At 32.4% G+C, this 19,507-nt stretch overlaps 1 protein-coding gene across 5 annotated transcripts in view; it reads left to right on the forward strand.

Moving 5' to 3' along the window:
* LOC130442438 (muscarinic acetylcholine receptor gar-2) overlaps positions 1 to 19,507 on the forward strand; it is a 144,749-nt gene that overhangs the window by 74,319 nt on the left and 50,923 nt on the right. The window lies entirely within an intron of this gene.

Raw genomic sequence — 19,507 nt, forward strand, 5'->3', positions numbered from 1 at the left:
CGCTGCCTGACTATGTTTTATCGATACAACCACAGCAGATGCTGTCCAACATAATCCCACATAGACTAGTATTCGAAAGACGTATTCGACAGGCAGAAGTGCTTCATGAACACCAAGACTTCTGGAGAAATACAAGCCTGTGAAAGCATGTCTTTCTCGAACGCTACAACCTACAGAAGTTCAAGGTCAATATAAACAGGCATATCTTTACACGGCAGGCCCCACTTGTACTAGAGTTTACCATCTAGTTCTTGTTTTTTTTTTATAAAAAATAACAAATATAGTTCCAAGAAACAAACATCAAAAAATAAATGAAATGAAGACAGTAATTTTGTCGTTGTCGTGATCAGACTGAAAACAAAATAACCTTCGTCAATTGAAACCCTTGAATGGCAGGTAATTTGCCAACAAAACAACAAGTCAAACTTGTTCGGACCGGTTGCCAACAGGTTGCAGACTAGTTGGTAACCAGTTGCCCCGTCTGTAGTTCCAAGAAACAAACATAAATAATAAATAAAATAAAAACAGTAATTTAACTAGAACGAATTACTACACTGTTGAAGTGGAAAATTTGTGTTGTCTTGATCAGACTGAAAACAAAACAACCTTCTTCCATTGAAACCCTTGAGAGGCAGGTGATTCAAGTTTCCAACAAATTAAGAAGTCGAGTCTTTTCAAACCGGTTGCCAACGCGTTGCCGACTGGTTGGCAACTAGTTGCCCCGTCTGTAGTTCCCCATTCAAGTACAAAGGTTATTACTCATTGCTAACTGGTTAGTGATTTCCATCAGAAAGGAGTTCTTTTGAGTTGATCCGTGTGTATTTGGTCTAAGAATACATTTCCAATGCAGGCAGGCGAAGAGGAAACACTTGTTTGGCATACGAGAAAGAATGTCACTATTTCTAATGCAATCGAAGACTAACAACCGTGGTGACACAGTCCACTTAAGTTGCAAGCAACAAGATTTTGCACTTCGTGCCGTGCATAAGACATGCGCACTATTTTTATTAAAAGGTAGAAAAGAAAGATGAAAAACTTTGAACAAAGACTGGTAATCTCTAAGAGAGATAACCAAAAGCTAAAATATTGTTCTGAAGTTTGGAAAACAGCCGAAAAACAATGGATCTGAGATTTTTCCTAAAAATTGAGAACAAGATCTGATCATGAGACGAAAAATCTGTATACATAGATCATCATAAGTTGTTCGGACATATGTGAATAATGAGTAGGAAACGAATTACTAGGAACTAATATTCGAAGCCAGAATAATAAGACAGAAGTAATGGAAGAACTGGATGAACTTAATCATCAAAGCTTCTGAGAATAGAGAAAATAACCATCATGACATTACAATAAAGAATAGATCGATAGAAATGGAGAGAATTTTGGAGTAAACACTCGAAGAAATAAGAGAATCTTCTCCATGTTTGCACTTGTAAGCGTGAAAAGACATAAGAATTTAATAAGTAAGGCCTAGGTTGTTGATTTCTTGTACAACAATCACTTGGGAAGAATTCACTTGTGTCACCTCAATATGATGATAAAAAAGGAAATATTTATCTTATCTTTCTTCTTGAGATTCTGTCAATTCTATCATCAGTCATCGGGGTCATAAGTTACAGGCGCTGGTCTTAGTGTCGAGCGTAGTGGAGAGTTAGCACAAGAAACAAAGTTTGATAACTTGAACTTATTATAATATATCAACAAAACTATATACAATGAAAAATGAGAAACCACGTCGCGCGAGCTAATTCTTTGTAAACTTCGGTGAAATATCAGTATTCGAAATCTAATCGCTTCATTGTCACAAGACAGAATACATTTTTTCCTGGATTCCAAATGAGAGCAGGTATTGGTTTTTCCTTAGTTAGGTATATCGGAGAGGAACATTAAGAAGGTTACTGGGAATTTCCTGGGTCAGGTATCGGTCAGTCAGGTGTGGACGAATTATCGTTTATTGCAGTTTGTTCGGAGAAATGTATACCTGTATTAAGTATTTTTAAATGCAAGGTCACATGGAGTGGTCGGCATAGTCGTCCCAGCCTTTTTGGGAGTCTACTAACTTCAGGTCTTCTTGTGTTTTTATTTATTCTTTAAGTCACGTGATCGATTCTAATTCATTGGTTTCGTCGACAATATACTTCACATTTGTTTCTTCTCATGATTGGTATATAATATTATTATCCCTGTTGCTATTTTGAAAACTGTTGGTACGACACATGAGATAATGAAAATTTGAAAAAATATATAATTTTTCTCACTAAAATTTACTATTATATCATTTTGAGTCTTACAATAACGGTAATTAAAAAAACAGTGATCGAACAAAGAAATCGAAATATTAACTTCAAATTGAAAGCTCCAGCAGTAGAAAACTTTTAATTACAAAACGAAAGTTGGTGGTTTCTGCAATATTTAGATAATTTACAGATAATATCCTGGAAGCCGTTCGCGAATACAAACACCATCAGCAAAGTACTTAACTAGTTATCACTTAAAGGAAATTTTTAGTAAATGCTTTCAATCGACCTTTCAATTTACTTGTTTTTTTCGTCGATCTCAGTTAAGGTCAAAAGTTTCACGATCAGAAATATGTTAAGCTAAACGAAATAGTAAATAACTTTTGATGTTTTTTGTTATTAACAGATAACAATCAACTATTATGATCACTTTATGCGACTCTAAATGCCAAAGAAAAAAGAAGAATTTAAAATAATAGGTTACAAGAATAAAATGTGAAAGTTAGTAAATTTATGAAATACGTACGTACCACTTCTCAATAGCAGAAAGATTCTATAGAGTTGATTATTTATTTTCTTATATTAATAAATTATATTTGCGTTCTAAAGTGAATGGTGTCGAGTAATTGAGAAAATTTTCAACTACAAAAATTGTTGAACGAACCGCAGCTGCAAAATTTCTCCTGACACGCTTTTCATACTTGTGGAGAATTTATAGTGAATTGACAAACCAGACCATTTTTTGAAAATGTGAAAAGACTTATATGGTGTGTTTTGGTATTTCAATCGGAGATTAAGACAAAAATTGAGCTCCTCATGTGTGATGAGTCAGCGGTAGCTTCAGTAGTTAAAAAGAATGAGAAGAAATAGGTCTTCTGCAGTTCCAATGGTATGGCCAGACATATCTGAGAATAGTCTTTCGTCAAGATAAAGAAAGGTATTTTTTGGTAACGAATGGATACAAGACACGAAGAGCTAATTAATGAATTAATGATTTATTTTCTTCATTTTCATTTCTAGCTTTCTAGCTATAAGGTTTTTTAAATGCGAGTGTTATAGCTTTTCCTGGCAATTTTCGTATTTAATGTGTAATAAGGAGAAAAACGAAAAGCGAAGAAGAAAAATTCGAAGAAAAAAGTGTCGGCTTATAAATATCTTATCTGTCTTTCAAAAATTATGAAAAAAATTGATTTAAAATCAGAACAGACCTAAAATCAAGACGATTTAGGAACATAAACACATCAGAAGGTCTAAGAAATAAGAAATTGAAAAACTATATAGATATATAGATACAAATATCAGAAAAGACAAAAGTAGATATTGAATCAAGAATTCTTATAATAACATATTCAAGAAAGAATTAAGTGATTTAAAGAAAAGTAAACTAAAACACGCTATTCTAATCAAACATATGAGAAAATTGATAAAATAAATGAATTGGACAGAATCGGGAACGAAAATATAAGGGAAATTATCTATAATGAATAAAGTAAAATCGGTATAAGTATATAATGAGGCAGCTAAAAAAGACCAAGTAAATAATGTTAGTACAAGCCAGGCACAGAGAAGTATAAAAATATAGATGGGAAAATACACGATGCCTTAGACAGCGTGATGATGAAAATGAAGAAAAAGAAACCTTTTCTAGCGTTGATTGTAAGTGTGTCATATTCATTGCAGCTCCAAGGGTCTAATGTGACCCTATTTCCCACCGTGCTACTGGTTATGCCAGTGTTTACAACTTATCTGTAGATTCCATTTCTCATATGAAGTTAAAGATATGTCTCTAGCTGTCAGAAATCTTCTTTCTTTATTTGATGTGCTCTCTGGTGAAATGCTCTGGACCTCTGTAGTTTCTCATATTTCTATAGAATGTGGATAGAGGCTTCGTCTTCCACGTTGTAGAATCTGCACGTCCGCTGAACCTGGTATTTATATATACTTAAATTGCTCTTACTAAGGTTAATATATTCAATAAACTTTCTTTGTATCTTATAATATTCATTCCCAAAATAATAATTATTACTTCACATTAGGCCGATAGGTATTTTCTCCAAACGTCGTTTGATATCTCAATTCTGTTTTGAGTCGAATAGATCAATTATTGAATTAAAAAAGTTCAAATTTTAGGGGATTGTTTCAATGAAAGTGAGAATATTTCAAATGACTATGATAAGAACGCTCACAATTTTTATAATTGAGTATTATAAATTGATACAACAGTCCCCATCATTTTGTTTAATATTTTAGCAATTCCTGTACATATCAATGCATGTTAAAAGTTTATAATAGAAGGAAAAGTTCAATTTCTACATTGAATGAAAAGGTTTTCTATGTTTCCCGGAAAAGTTAAGAAGTTGCAACTTAACTGCATCTTTCCAATCACCAAGATTTTCTAAACTTGACAACAATCACCAATTGCCTTTGTGAAATACGTATCACGATTAATTGCAGGTCTCATGTTTAAAATAGGAGTCTCACCTATTATTTCTAATAATATCATTGATTGATTACTTCTTAGAATACTTTTATGAAAATATCAAATATTTCTTAAATTGATGGTAACGGCATCAATTATTTTAAATTGAAATGAAAAACTCGTAACTACCAAATTATTTTCATAGTAATAGATAAACTTATTAATTGAAATCAAAATAATCATTCTCCACTCTAGTGAGCAGTGTTTACAGAAATAATGAGCATTGTTAGGGCAACATATTCCGTCGTTTATCGTGGCATTTATCGAATATTAAAAATCTCGCGTGTTATTTAGACTTTGAAATGAAACCAAATAGTGCTTCTGTTTTGGTTTTTTGAACGTGAGTGTACAGAGTACGTGAGTGCGTTGCGGTATTGATGGAAATCTAACGTCGGGTTAGCTGGCAAACGGAGAATTGATGGTATAATATACATTTACATATATATATATATACAATATATTTATGAGTGGATTATTAGAAATAGCAAACAATAATGAGTGACCAGCTCTTGGATACATAACAACATATCATATAATATCGAAGTATATGGAGTTTCATTCACGAGAAAGACTTGTACGAAAAAATTTGTATATTTGAATCTGAAAATACTTACCTTACAGAAATAGTGGAGAATAATACATACTAAAAGTGAATTTTGGTTATTTGGAGGATCGTTGGAGAGGAACATGCATAAATGTTTTAGGTTATATCGACGCGGATCCACAGAAGAGTATGAGACAAATGGCCAATAGGGTTTTCGAAAACTATAACCCTGGTTCAGGTAGATCACCTATCATCTGAAACCTAGCTCAGAAGGAGATTAAGATCATAGTTTCCCAACGTTGTGTTTTTCGGTGAAAATTTCAAATTTAAAACATTCCAGTTCTACAAGAAATTTTGATTTTCATCACTTCTTTTTGCGTTTATTCTCATCTGATATTCATGTAATTATATAATGAACTCTAGAAATTTAGTGATTGTTATTGTGCAGGACGATTTACCTTACTCCTTACCCTTACTCAGGGATTTTGCACTAAATTTTAATGCCAATAAGCTATTTTCATGTTGAAATGAACCATAGTCTTAAGTAATCTATCAATTACGCTGCTTGTGTCAATTAATTTATTAATGTTCAAAAAATCATAGAAAAATAAAGCAACCTAACAGCTGATCATATTCAATCACTGGTCTACCGGAGTAAAAAGAATCCTCATATGATTACGAACCGATTAACTTGATCAGTTTCCAAATTAACGTGATCCAGGTTAATTTTTGAAAATTCTTATAATCGAAATTCTAAAATAAGTCCAGTTCTGTCTTCAGCTCTCCTAATCCAAGCACCAGCAATACTACTTTAAATAATACTATCAATTATATATCATATCCCCTTAAACCAAATTGTCGATAAAATCCAAAACCTTCCGGCTTAACCAGCTGGTGTAGATAAAATTCCAATTCCATTAATTAAAGGTCTCTCAGAACATAAAGCAGTTTTCGCCGAATTTGTAATACCTTGTAAATCTCTTAAGAAAAACACTCAGTTGGTGAGGATTTTCTCTAAAGAAAAATTCATCAAATTTCATAACTTATATTTAGCAAATGATTGGATTGATATTTTCGAAGATATTGACTCTAAATTTTCGGAATTCCTCGATAAAACTATCAGGTGCTTCAATAGAGCATTTCCTTTTCGCCCTCGTAAAACTAATTATTTCAAATCATGGACTACGAAAGGAACACGTACTTTATCCAATATGAGATCACTCTTGTATATTAAAAAGTTCACATACTCAATTATATCTATAACTATAAATTGTATTGTATCGGAAAATTATAAAAACTATTAAATAAAACGATTAAAACAATCTCATCTCTAGAGCTAAAAGTCCCTCGAGAGAAACTGTTATCAACGATTTTATGACCCAGACGTTAGTAAGAATATTAGCTCAAAAATATCTCCAAGTCGTGATGCTCTTATTTTTCTCTTAGAACTGTAGATAATCCATTGAAAAGGGATTTTCCTTAGTTGTCAAAAATAGCTATAATTGTTCTCCTGCACAAGGGTGGCGAGACAAATAACACTAGTAACTATTGTCCTATTGCACTATTACCAATCCTATCGAAGATTATTGAAAGACTAATGAAAAGTTGTCTATTGAGTTTTCTTTCTAAACATAAAATTTTGAAAGCTTTACTAATTAGCTTCTATCCTTCATGTTCTTAATGAAATGTATATTTCACTTGATAATAAATTTTCTACGACTTCGGTGTTTATCATGAAATTCTGATTAACAAACTAGAATATTATGGCATACCAGGTACTTTGGATGTAGAAAACGATTAGTGGGAGCTAATGGTAAAGTTTCGATTGATTTACCAGCTGGCAATGGCTCAGTTTTAGGTCCAATTTTATATTCAATAGTGATGTCACACATTTACGAATTCACTCTATTTGCGGATTGACACCAGTGTAACCTGGAGTGGTCTAGATATACAAGCTTTACATTCTATCATGGGCAAAGATCTCACTACTATTAAATCCTGGTCTGACGCACAAACAGGCTCTATTTAAACATTTAGTTTTATCCTACAAAGGATTTTGAAACCACTTAAACTCGAAAATGACTTAATATGAATCTAAAACTCGATTAAGTTTCTTAGTCTATATATTGACGGTACCCTTAGTCTGTACATGTAGAAACCTTGGCGAAAAAATTATCTTCTTCTTGTTTTTCCATTGAATTTGTGTCTGAACGGCTCTATTCTTGAACTGCTTTAACAACTTACAACTCATTGTTCGAATCGCATCTTCGTTATGATTTGTGGAGGTCCTTTTGAAAAGAGGTATTTGTTACATTTATGGTTCAAGTAGTAAAACTCATTGCGAATTCTATTTTGAAAAATACAAAATTTCAACTCTCCCCGCTTTTTTTATGTTGAAATCCGTTTGTTTAATTCGCAAACACTTTCACAACTGAAATGAGAGACCCATGAATAGTTACCCTCCTAAAAAAATTTTATCATTTACTCAACAATACACACCTATGACCTGATTCCATCATCTTCAATGCCAAAAAATTATTCATTCAGCTATCTGTCCAATGGTAAATACATTCAATAAGTTCTGGAGATTTACCGAGGCATTTCTGCTTGAAAGACCTTATTTTCTGTAGCAGAATTCTACAATCTTCCATAGACTGGCATAATACAATTTAGTATAAAGTGGGATATTAATATTTTCTTACAATCATTATCAAGCCAAATTTTTATTTTATATTATTTAATATCTTGTGTCGCTTTGTCCATGAAATTATAAAATTTTCTTATGACAATGAAGCTTATATCTTATCTAAAACGTACGTAAACGAAATAGCCACATCATTGTACTTATTATTTATTAAATCAATATCAGAAGGTTTTTTCCCTGGTATATGAAAAACGGCCTTAATCGTTCCCTATTGTTTAATCCGGTAGTGAATATTTGGTGGGAAATTATCGTCCAATATCAAAACTGTTTATTATCTCCAAATTATTCGAGTCATTTATTTTTAATTACTTGATTACACATGATAAGCACATTATTGATGAGTTGATGAGGTGAAATATAATGATATATTTCTAAAGGATTTCAACTAGCTGCCATATATACTGACTTCGGAATGGCCTTCGATAAAGCCATTACTTAATATATAAATCAATGATATATCTGAATGCTTTGTAAATACAAAAAATGCGGATAATTTGATAATTGCTTATGACATGTTGCTTATTGTAAAAAACTAGGTTTTTCGGATTTAAAGATTTAAATAAATGCAACGCTATTACATTGTATAGAAAACTATGCATGGTTCATTTCCAGTATTTTTTTGGGAATCGCTCAATTGAATAGTTATTACAGATAAAAATAAAAACTTATTATCGCCCAACGCATCAATTATATATCAAAAAAGCTAATGAGACGTTGGACTTTATAATCAGAATTTGTCATTGACTTTCAAACTTTACGTTCATTGCGGTCATTACTTTCAGACTTGACTGCAAATGAATTCATAAATTAGTACAAAAAGTATTTCTTAATAATAATATCGTTTCAGTTTGGCGGAATTTGAATTTGATTTGCCTTGAAGATAAACGTCAAATGAATGATGTTGAATTTGAATACAAACTTTTTAATAATCTTATTGATTTCAAGGAGATTACGAGTCTTATCAAATTGAATATTCCAGTATGTATTATAAAAGATATCAAAATTTTTGATACCAACTTTATTGCCCTCAAATATTATCTAAGTTCCATATCATAGTTGCTGAAAAACCTTCAAATCAGTTTTTAACCATGTTGATTTTGATACATTTTTTTCATTCATAATATTTTTATGAATACTGTACTTGGGTTCATCCTGTTTGTATTCTTTTCTCTACTGAATCAAATAATAAAACAAACAAGTGGAGGACACTTCCTTTCATCTTGCTTATACTGCTTTCACTATTCTTCTCTAGGATAACATCATCTACTTTTCCATTGCTATCCGATTCAACTATAACTTATGTGTTTCCCCCCTTCTTTTTTCCTCTTTCGCCCTCTTGTTGGAAATTTACCTTCAGATATAATGTTTACGACCCAATCACTTTGTACTGTTAGAAATCATGTTATTTTTTGGTATTTATACAGATTCTCAATCTTCTGGTTCGTTGCTTTTCTCCAATTTTCCTCATTATTGTTCCGTAAATTCTGATTCTGGAATTTCTGGAAGTTTAAATCGGAGCTGCTTTTAATTTTGAGATCTTCTTTGGTATAATGGTTTCATTTTATGAAGTGCGAGGTTGAAACTTGAAATGCATCAGAACCAAATTACGTTTATATGTTTTTATAGCCACTAACCTTAAAGTGTGTAAATTTTATTGTTTCTAGGTAAAAAATTATTATTCCCTAAACATATGCAATTGAACGAGTGAGTTCCAAGAAAGGAAAACTGTCAATTGTTGAAATAACGTCCCCTAGGGATTGTACGAAGAAAATTTGATAAAATATCTTTTTGACTATTGAATTTCCTTTCAAATGATACTGAATGGAATTCAAGAAGCGACACAAAAGTTATAACTATTTTATTGAGTCAGCTTCCCCAAGTAGTCCAAATGTAAAACTTCACTCGCTAAGTAATATTATCGGAATCGAAATTTTCTGGTACTATTAATGTTATAATATTTTTTGTTTCACTATAATTGAATTCACCTTTCAACGAAGAGTGTGAACTTGAAAATTACCAGTAGTTTCTCTCTGCAACTTTTTCCCAATTCGAAAGAATACAAACTTCTAGGTATATATCAATATATCTATAAGAATTTGTTTTAGCTCTCCGACCAAATTTAAAAATTGAGAATACTATACAAAACAGCACACTTTATACAGTAAACATTCCGTGACATTTTTTCTTCCATTTTCCATTACCTTGTGTAGTTTAGACGAAAAATAACCATTCACTTGAATATCGAAATCAGTTGGAATTGCTTTTTGTGGCCTGTGGCTTTTCAACGTATCAACTGTTTCGTATCCCACGAAAAATTTATAGAGATATCAAGTGAGTTTCTCTTCGGTTTTGTATTAAATAACTTTGGTTTATTCTAGATGTCACATTTGATTTGTCTTCGAATCGATCAAGTTCTGTTCACCATCAAAAATATTTACAATTCGAAAAAATCCCTTTTTATTTAAGTGTAACCCATGACATTATTCGGAGTGAGAGAATTTTATATATTCAAAAAAATGTGGAAGATGAACCATAATACTGGATAAATGTGTATTTGTGTATGTTATGTGTGAATATTTTGGACATACATTTGGACACATAGAGTTGCGGGTCTCCATCTTGTTACAGCCGAATATTATCTATTTTCTTACAATGAAATTTTTGAATTGAGAAGCAATTGAAAATACTCAGTTTGGAAATAAGTTCACCAGCTTACGTGTAATATTATTTAAGATTGAATTTGAACATGTTATTTTTTCAATCAACAATTATTATATCGTTCATAATTATTGATATAGAATGTGGAATTATTCCATTAAACAATTTACGAAGGTAACTCTCTATATTATGAGATGCTAACTACTAGAGAAACTAGAGTTGGAAACACTGCATTTACAAATATCATTATCTTTGTAGTATGTCCGAATGACAGATGGTTTAAATATCTTGAACGGTTGAAATGCACATTTGGCGATAAAAGTTCTTCATGGGCAACTATTCCACTGGTAAAGCGAATTTAAAAAAGGGCCGATAAACCTTTGTGATAAGACACGAGTTAGTAAGTCCTACTCTTTGGTTACTGCTGGAATCATTGCAAAACCTTCCTATTTGCCTGATTTGGCCAAGAGTGATATTTCTGGTTATTTTTCAATCCAAAGAAACATTTACGTGGTCGATATATCACTCAAGATGAGATATCACTCAAGATGAGATAAATTGAACAGTTAATTAATTTTTTGAGAGCATTAGGAAAGATCACCGGCTTTAAAGTTGTGAATGCTTTGATTATTAAAATACATAGACTTAGAGTTTCATCGTATCTCAAAATATCTGGCGTGGATTTACAAAAATTGTTTTCACATATTTTTCGTCCCGATTTGGTAACGTCTTTCGCAGCAAAATATTAATTAAACTTTTTCACAAAATAAATCTTGTTGAGTGATTTCGCTTAGAAAATAAATTATTAGAGTTAAAAATGTGCTAGCCGTTTGTGAGATAATTGTAATGTTACGTACTTATAACTCAATCTGTATATGAATGTACAAAAAATTCTTCCAATGACCCCATTGTAATCAGGAAATTCTTGAAATGATATAGAACAAAAGTGTTTTTTTCACGTTTATGTATTTTAGTAAGCTATTTTCTTTGTATATCCTTAAACTGGTCCGTCTACTGTAATTGTCTGATAAATCTATCCTTCAATACGAAGAAATCCTTATGTTGATTTCACTATTCCACAAAGTCGAAGAGATGAGAACAGAATAGGAAAAAGATAATCGACTAAAACTGGAAAATGGGTAGTTGTCGGTTGAGAAATACCACATACAAAGGGATTGTACGTATTCCGTGTAGAGTTAAAATATCTACTAGCTGTCAGTGGTTTCAGTAAATCGATTTAGGTAAGATGTTAACTATTGCACTAATCTATAAACTAGAGGATAATCCCTGTGTCGTGTATAGTACAAGAAAAGTTATAGGTTATATATTACATTAATACTTTGACAGAAATATTATAAGATTTATATCTCACGAAATGATGATAAAAAATTATGTAAGTTCTTACCACTTGGTGCTATTTCAAATTTATGGTATAAAAGGTTCACTAAATTTAATAGACATTTTGTAGTTGTTATTATGTAACTAAGTTAAGCAGACTCCATGGTTTCAATCTAACTGAATACAAATGTACATAATCTACAAAGGAATTATTCCAAAATAAATAATTGAGTATAACCGCAAAATTATGTACAAAATTATGAAAGGTAAGAGGAGAGAGCCCATAGTCCCTTGGATGAGCACCACGATAAAAAGGACAAAGATAATGTATAAAGGTATTGCTTGGTAGAGGAATCTCAAACATCAGGTAACAGGGAAACATCTAAGCAATAGAGCATTACCCTGAATTGCATTACAGGAGTAACGAATCTGAGTATATATTTACTTGAAACAAGTACTGCGAGTGATACAAAGAAATGGAAGAGCATGTCGTCCTCAGAAAACATACCATGATATGGTATGCTGATAGGAGGCGCTAGAAATATATCGTCAAGAACCACAAATTCCGAAACAAGCACATTCTATGCGAAAGTTATAGTCATTGAAAGTTGTGCTTGATTCAATTTAGATAAGAACTTTTAGAGAAGAAACATATCAATCGTATTCCAATAGTTCAGAAGGCATGAGACTGTCAACTCACAAATACTACAGCTGCTCATGGAATATCTCGAGTTACTAAATGAACTAGGGAAAGATTACCTGAACTGTTTGCTAGAATACTAAGGTATACATCAGATCAGGACCATTGTCGTCTCAAAGGGTGATTACTTAAAAACAGACCTTAAAAAATAGAAAATCTCAGTCGAGCTTTCTACTTCCTATCTCACGCATCCGTATCTGCTCCTCGGATACTATAACGACAGTATTAAAAATACATCGACTTAAGTAGTGCCTTCGCATTCCTGCATTGACAATAATGGAAAATTGAACAAAAAGACCGGATTACAATTTCTAAATTTACCCACATCTAGAGCGGAAAATCTACTTATCTGAACCGTTTTGAATAATAGCATTCACCAAAGGTTTAAAACTGTGTGAAGATTTCAGTGCAAATGTCTAGCTATAATAATAGGAGACACAATGAATTTTGTTAGATTCCAGTGTACATGCAACTCCTAAGATGTCGTTTAATCTGAAATTGAAGTATTTGTATTATCAGGAATTATTTTTGCTTTATTTTATGATATAAAACATCGATGGAAAAGGTTATAACTGTATTACAAATAAATATAAGAATTTTGAAACCATAATATAGAAAGAAGAAGATAATCCAGCAGCTTACGTTTGGAACACATCTCTAATGCCAAAAAAATTGGGGATTGAATCAATTTATCATGAAAAATCAATTTTTAATGTAACACCTCTCAAAAATAAACGAAAAGAGATGGAAAAATCATTATTTATTATAGTGATGTATTGAAAAACTAACTGCTCAGCCTCTTAAATTGTGTGGATAACTTTATTGATTGAAAATTTCGTAATATTCAAAATTTGATGTATACTTGATTAAGCAAACACCCTTCACTTACTCCCGATTCAATCGATGATGGAGATGGGAAAATAGGAAGTAAAAGTAGAGGTGGGCTATACCCAGGTACAATGAAAAGGTTTTGATCACAGAATACAATCAAATTACAAGTAAACCACAGATCTATTTTAATTCTAAATAAGTACACTTATTGAAGAAAATCATCTGCTTGCCTCTACGAATAAAATAGTGAAAAATCAAACCGAAATGCCAAATCACCGACACAATTCTAGCGTTTTTATTTATGCATCTTCTTCATCTTCTTTTCAAACTAATAAGTAATTATATCGATTTGAATAGTACACCTTTACAAATTTAAAATATGCAAATGTAAATTATTTTGCTTTTATAATTGAATTTTCAGATTGTTCAACGAAACGTCTGATCTGATAAAGTATTTGTAACAAATCTAAATACATGATGAGCCATACCTTTTTGTACTTTTGAATTTTTCGTGAAAAAAAGAAAACATCTTCTTCCATTTAGACTGAAAAACAATTGTGCAATTATTTTTTTTTTGTTTTTTAACAAGAATACAAGTGATAGAATCACTGAAAATCATTTTGAATTAACCTAACCAATGTATGTGAATATGTAAGTTAGTAAGTCTTACCCATCTGATAGTTCGATGACGATACTTACTATTTGTACAATAAGAATGGGTAGTACGGCTAATTTTTGATAGTGTGGCCGACTGGACTGCACCGCACACACAAATAATTATCAGTTTAGGATCAAGTAAATATATACTTTCCTTTTTTTATCCCTTTTATTATTCCAAATCTGCACAGAGGAATTAAATTCCCTCTGCAGATTTATGGTGTTACGATGGGCTATTTAAAAAACTATGTCATTGTAAATAATATCTGTGATGTTGTATGGATAAATGTACATAAATTGATAAAACTCTGGTAATTAATAAATAAGTGAATAGAAAGATACAAAAGTAGCCGCCATCTCGTGGATGGTATTCCTGAAAGCTGTCCTAGATTTTTTAAAATTCTTCTACACATACCTATTTCTTAACGAATATTTCTCTTCAAAAAGAGGATTGTTCTTTTTTTTCATATAGATTTTTAAAAGAATCCCATCTCATAAAAAATCAGCTGGTGATAAGTCTGGGTTGCGGGGAGGCCATGAGAATTGTTTGGTTAGGTTAGTATTTCTTTAACCATTAGTAAACTCTGTTAAAATCTTTGACAGATTGCGCCAACTTGTTGCATCCATATTCTATTGTCTCAAAATAAACAACAGTTTCACACAGTTATTGAACCGCCGCATGCAATTTCAAAAAAGTACTGGTCAATTATGTCTTTTAAAATATATTACTAGCCAAATCACTTTTAGATAATAGAAAGATCTTGGGTGTTTTAATTTAGGGTTCAGTCTATTGTAAAAGTATTCATTAAATCATTTTCTCTAAATTTTGGCACTAATCTTATCTTGAAGTATGCGATTCAATACCCGGAGCATAGTTATTCAAGGTATCGCCAAAGCAACTGAACACTTGAGCTTAGACAACTTTGGATGGTCACGAGCAGACTTGTGTACTTACGTCACGGTCTCTTCGCTTCTTCTGCTCTATAGCTGCGCTGCTTGCTTTTTATTGATCTTATTACCGATTGTTTCCAAGTTTTTAATCTTTGATTTAATAACATTCATACTTCTACACTGATTAATATAGTGTAATTCTAATAATATCGAAATTAACCGCCAATAATGACTTGAAAATCATTGTTTTTGTAAAAATGATGTATACAGAATTCGAGCTATTCTCCCATTATCCAATCCATCGTAAATAAATTCCGAAAATGCTGAGAATCGCATGAGAATATACCCAACTCTTTTCCACGCAAGGTTTCTACACTAAAACGGTTAAAAAAGTACAAAAATGTATGGCCCACCCTATATTTTTTCAACATAAATCGTTTAAATTATCCCTTTTGAGAGACTTAACCTATAACCCTTTTTTGAAATGCGGCCTTTTATTTATTTAATATATTACGATGTATTGGATATAGCTGGAATTTTATCTATTGCCCCTACTACCATATCCAAGAACCCCACAAAATGTAGACATTTCATGATAAAAATATTATAATACCACTAATAGTCCTTAGTTTCTACTACCTATGTCTTGTATAAATTTATAACATATATGTTCAAATTGGCAGTTCAAAATTACCTATATTAAGTAAAGCACCAGACAGATAAAAGATGTCTACGTCCCTACATAAGGATAAGAATTTACTGAAGATTAAATAGAAAATGACGAAATATTTAATAATTATATGGTGTATACTGGAAATATTGGTTCGATTAATTAGAGAGAGTCATTCTTACAAATTATTCCAGCGTTTGTACAGTTCCTTCATTTCATATTTTTAAAAAATCAATTTTCCAATATATTCCTTTATGTTTTAAATATTACACTATTATGTCAATATTCATCTTGAAGTAACTCAGAAACGTGGCCTCGTATATCTGCAAGGATATTTTCATGCAAGGTTGGTCAGAGATAGGGACAGGGATTCAGGGTCATGCCTTAACGTTTCCGGAGACAGTTTGTCACAAAATGTACGTTTTCACACGCTATCAGGTGTAATAAATGTATCTCTAAATATACTAGAGATAGTGAAAAGATACAGAAAACTCATTTAAATTTATTTCCGGTTAGAGGCAGTAGAGCGGAAGACATGAGTTCTTGGTTGAATTTTTTCTAATGTCACCCATTTTTATTTATTCACGTATGCTACACTATATTACATACATAACATATTTCTATGTCAGGGTTTTCCAATCTTTGTTTTGTTGAAGCACCCCAGACAATTAATAATTTTTTGATGACCCCCCTCTCTTTACAGTTTCGATAAATGGAAAAAAACGCACATTATGTACTTAAAGCCTTTTATTTTAATAATAATAAACAATTTTCAAAATTTGGAATTGAAATAATAAATAAGAGTAGGTACTAATAAGACACTTGATATTGCATGTTCAGAACCAGTTGGTTAATTCTAGGTTCTGCTTTTGTCAGAACTATCATTAGGTCTCTATCGACATCAAGACGATTTCACTGTTTAGTTTTAATCAATACTAGAGCAAAAAAATCTGGGTTACCCAAGTTAGTTGAAGAAAGAGGAACTAGTACTCGTAAAGCAAAAGAGGTAAGTTTTGATTCAAAATTGCTCCAATATCAAAAGATGGAAGATCAGAATTCTTCCTGAACCTCTTCTCGTAACTGTAACACATCGACAACAAATGGATTTCTTGTCATATACCATATTGGTGATTCGGAATCGATGTCTCGATAGCATCGGCGAAATTCGTCTTCCTGCGCTTGCAAATGAGCTTTTATCTCAGCTTTCAAATTTGCGTCCATTATTTTTAGTTGCTTCAATAGGAGAAAAAGATATAACATTTCCAGAAAATAATGTTTCATTCCAAAGCTGAAGCTTTGCTATGAACCCCTGAATATAATAACAATTATTTATCATAGTACGCTTTCTGTCCTGAAGTTTCAAGTTCAGCTCATTCAAGGCACCAAATATGTCAGTTAAATAAGCCAACTTCCATTGAAATATGTCATATTCGAACATTGTGAGGGAATCATGTTTTTCTTTGAACTCGAGAAAAATAATTACCTCTTTTTTCAATTCATAAAGGCGAGCAAACATGTTGCCTTTGGAAAGCCAGCGTACTTCTGTATGGAACAGAAGATCTTTATAATCAGAATCAAGATCCTTGCAGAGTAATGTAAATAACCGACTGCTCAAAATGCTGTTTTTTGATGTAGTTGACAATTTTTATAGCTGAGTCCAAAGTCTGGCGTAACTTCTGTGGCAAAGTTTTGGAAGCCAAAGCTTGCCTATGAATAACATAATGTGTACTAACCACTGCGGGATTTTTTTCCTTTAGCTTTTTAGCTAAACCCGATCGTACACCTATCATTGCAGATGCACCATCTGTGCAAAGTCCAATGAGCTTATTCCAATCAAAATTATGTTTTTCAAAGAAATTTGATATTTAATTAAATATACCTTCAGATGTAGTACCTGCTGTCAAAGATTGGGAGTAAAAAACCTCTTCTTCAAGATATTTCCGCCGATGTAACGAACATACACCATTAATTGTGCACAATTAACGATGTCGGCAGATTCATCGCAACTAATGGCAAAAAATAGCTTTCTGCTGCAATGTCATCGATTCTACGCTGGACTGTGTTATTCTAAACAGAAATAGACTTTATCTTTTGCTCTGCATCTTCGCCTAAAATTATCTGCGTGGCTTTTAGGACACATGGTTTTATTAATTCTTCACCGATAGTATGTGGTTTCTTTTGCTTCGCTATCATAAAAGCTATTTCAAATGAAGCTTTGAGATGCCGCGATACGCTTGTGTAATAACTGATTCATCCATTCTCATCTGCTTGAGTGATTCTGCTTTAGAAGAAAAAAAATCTTCAAAACCAGGGACACACTGAGGCAACTATGACTCGTCTTTTTATATGAAAATAAATCCAAACTTAATGTAATCTTCGGAAAACTTTTTTTTTTTCGCTGACACCTTGCATCTAAAAGTTAAGTGGAGTTAAGCGGAGCGAGTGAGCGCGTGTTTCATGTTGTGGCTTGTCGAAACTTGTATATGTATAAATTGACGACATCTGGTTTTAAAACAGTAGTTGACAGAGAAAATGAATAGGTATGATGTTTAATTTCATTAATATTATGCATGTAAAATGAAAATCAAACATTACATTGAGATGTTATTTGTTCATTTTTTGAAACTTCTTCAGTATCGTTGTGATTTGAAAATCTATGAACCGAAAAAGCGACAGAATGACGTGTGTTAATACATTTGTGTGCGCATGCGTAGTACAAATCTTGAGAAAAGGCATCACAACAACAATGGTGTTTTGTATGTGTAAATCGCATGATAATGCTGATCTGATGATGGAGCTGGAAGGTAACCGTAGGAACTTCGCAATGAAACTAAACAAGTGAATTGCACACATGGTTTTTTGTTTTTTCTTGCCTGTTTGCTACCTCAGTGGTATAAAAACCATCTCTCTACGTCCCCTTGGGAGGCGTGCCCCCCTGGTTGGAAACTCCTGTTCTATGTGATGATGCTAATCTACAAATAACTATGCACATAGTTGTTGCAGACTTAAATCAGAATTGTCTTTTGAATATATGATCGGTGTGAACATAATATCTATAAGATCCCTTCTAATACACATCCACCAGCAAAGGGCGATGACCTTGAAAAAGCTTATTAGACTCGATGGCTTAAACCTTTCAACGTCATTGAGTAACTTCCCGTTATATGCTCCGTTTGGATACCACATTATCCGTGATACCTATAGCATAAAGATAGAGTTGTAGATGACTTTTTGTGATTGAAAAACCAGTAACTTACTGGATTCTATACCTGTGTAGTAGAGCTACACCAAGAATAGCATTTGATCCCACTGGTGTTTTCGCTGGTCCCAGTCGAGCACCCAAACAAACAGGACATTGCAATCATCACTCAACAGTTCATCTAGAGTACACTGTTTTAAACGTAATGGCTTTTATGGCAGATGTGCCAGAGCAGATTTAAATACTTGAAAGACAAAAGAGGATAACCTGCAATATTTGAGGTGTACTTCGGCAGATAACCCATCAATTCAATGTTTTGACAGTTAGTTAGTTGATATATACATTATTCGTTGCCTGTCATGATCTTATAAACATCTTTCGAAGGACCGTGATTGAATTTCTTTTTACCAATCGACAGGATTTTTTTTAAAGCGATTGGCAAATTATGCAGTATCCAACGTGAACAAATCTTCTTGACAGCCAAATGTTCATGCAATTTTGGATATATCCAAGTGGAACTAATGCCCAAGTATGTCTCAATCTCACGGTATGTCACATGACGATCTTGCAATATCGGTTTACTCACGTAATTCTTC

Source organism: Diorhabda sublineata, chromosome 4 (assembly GCF_026230105.1).
Source record: "Diorhabda sublineata isolate icDioSubl1.1 chromosome 4, icDioSubl1.1, whole genome shotgun sequence".
In the NCBI taxonomy this organism is placed as follows: domain Eukaryota; kingdom Metazoa; phylum Arthropoda; class Insecta; order Coleoptera; family Chrysomelidae; genus Diorhabda; species Diorhabda sublineata.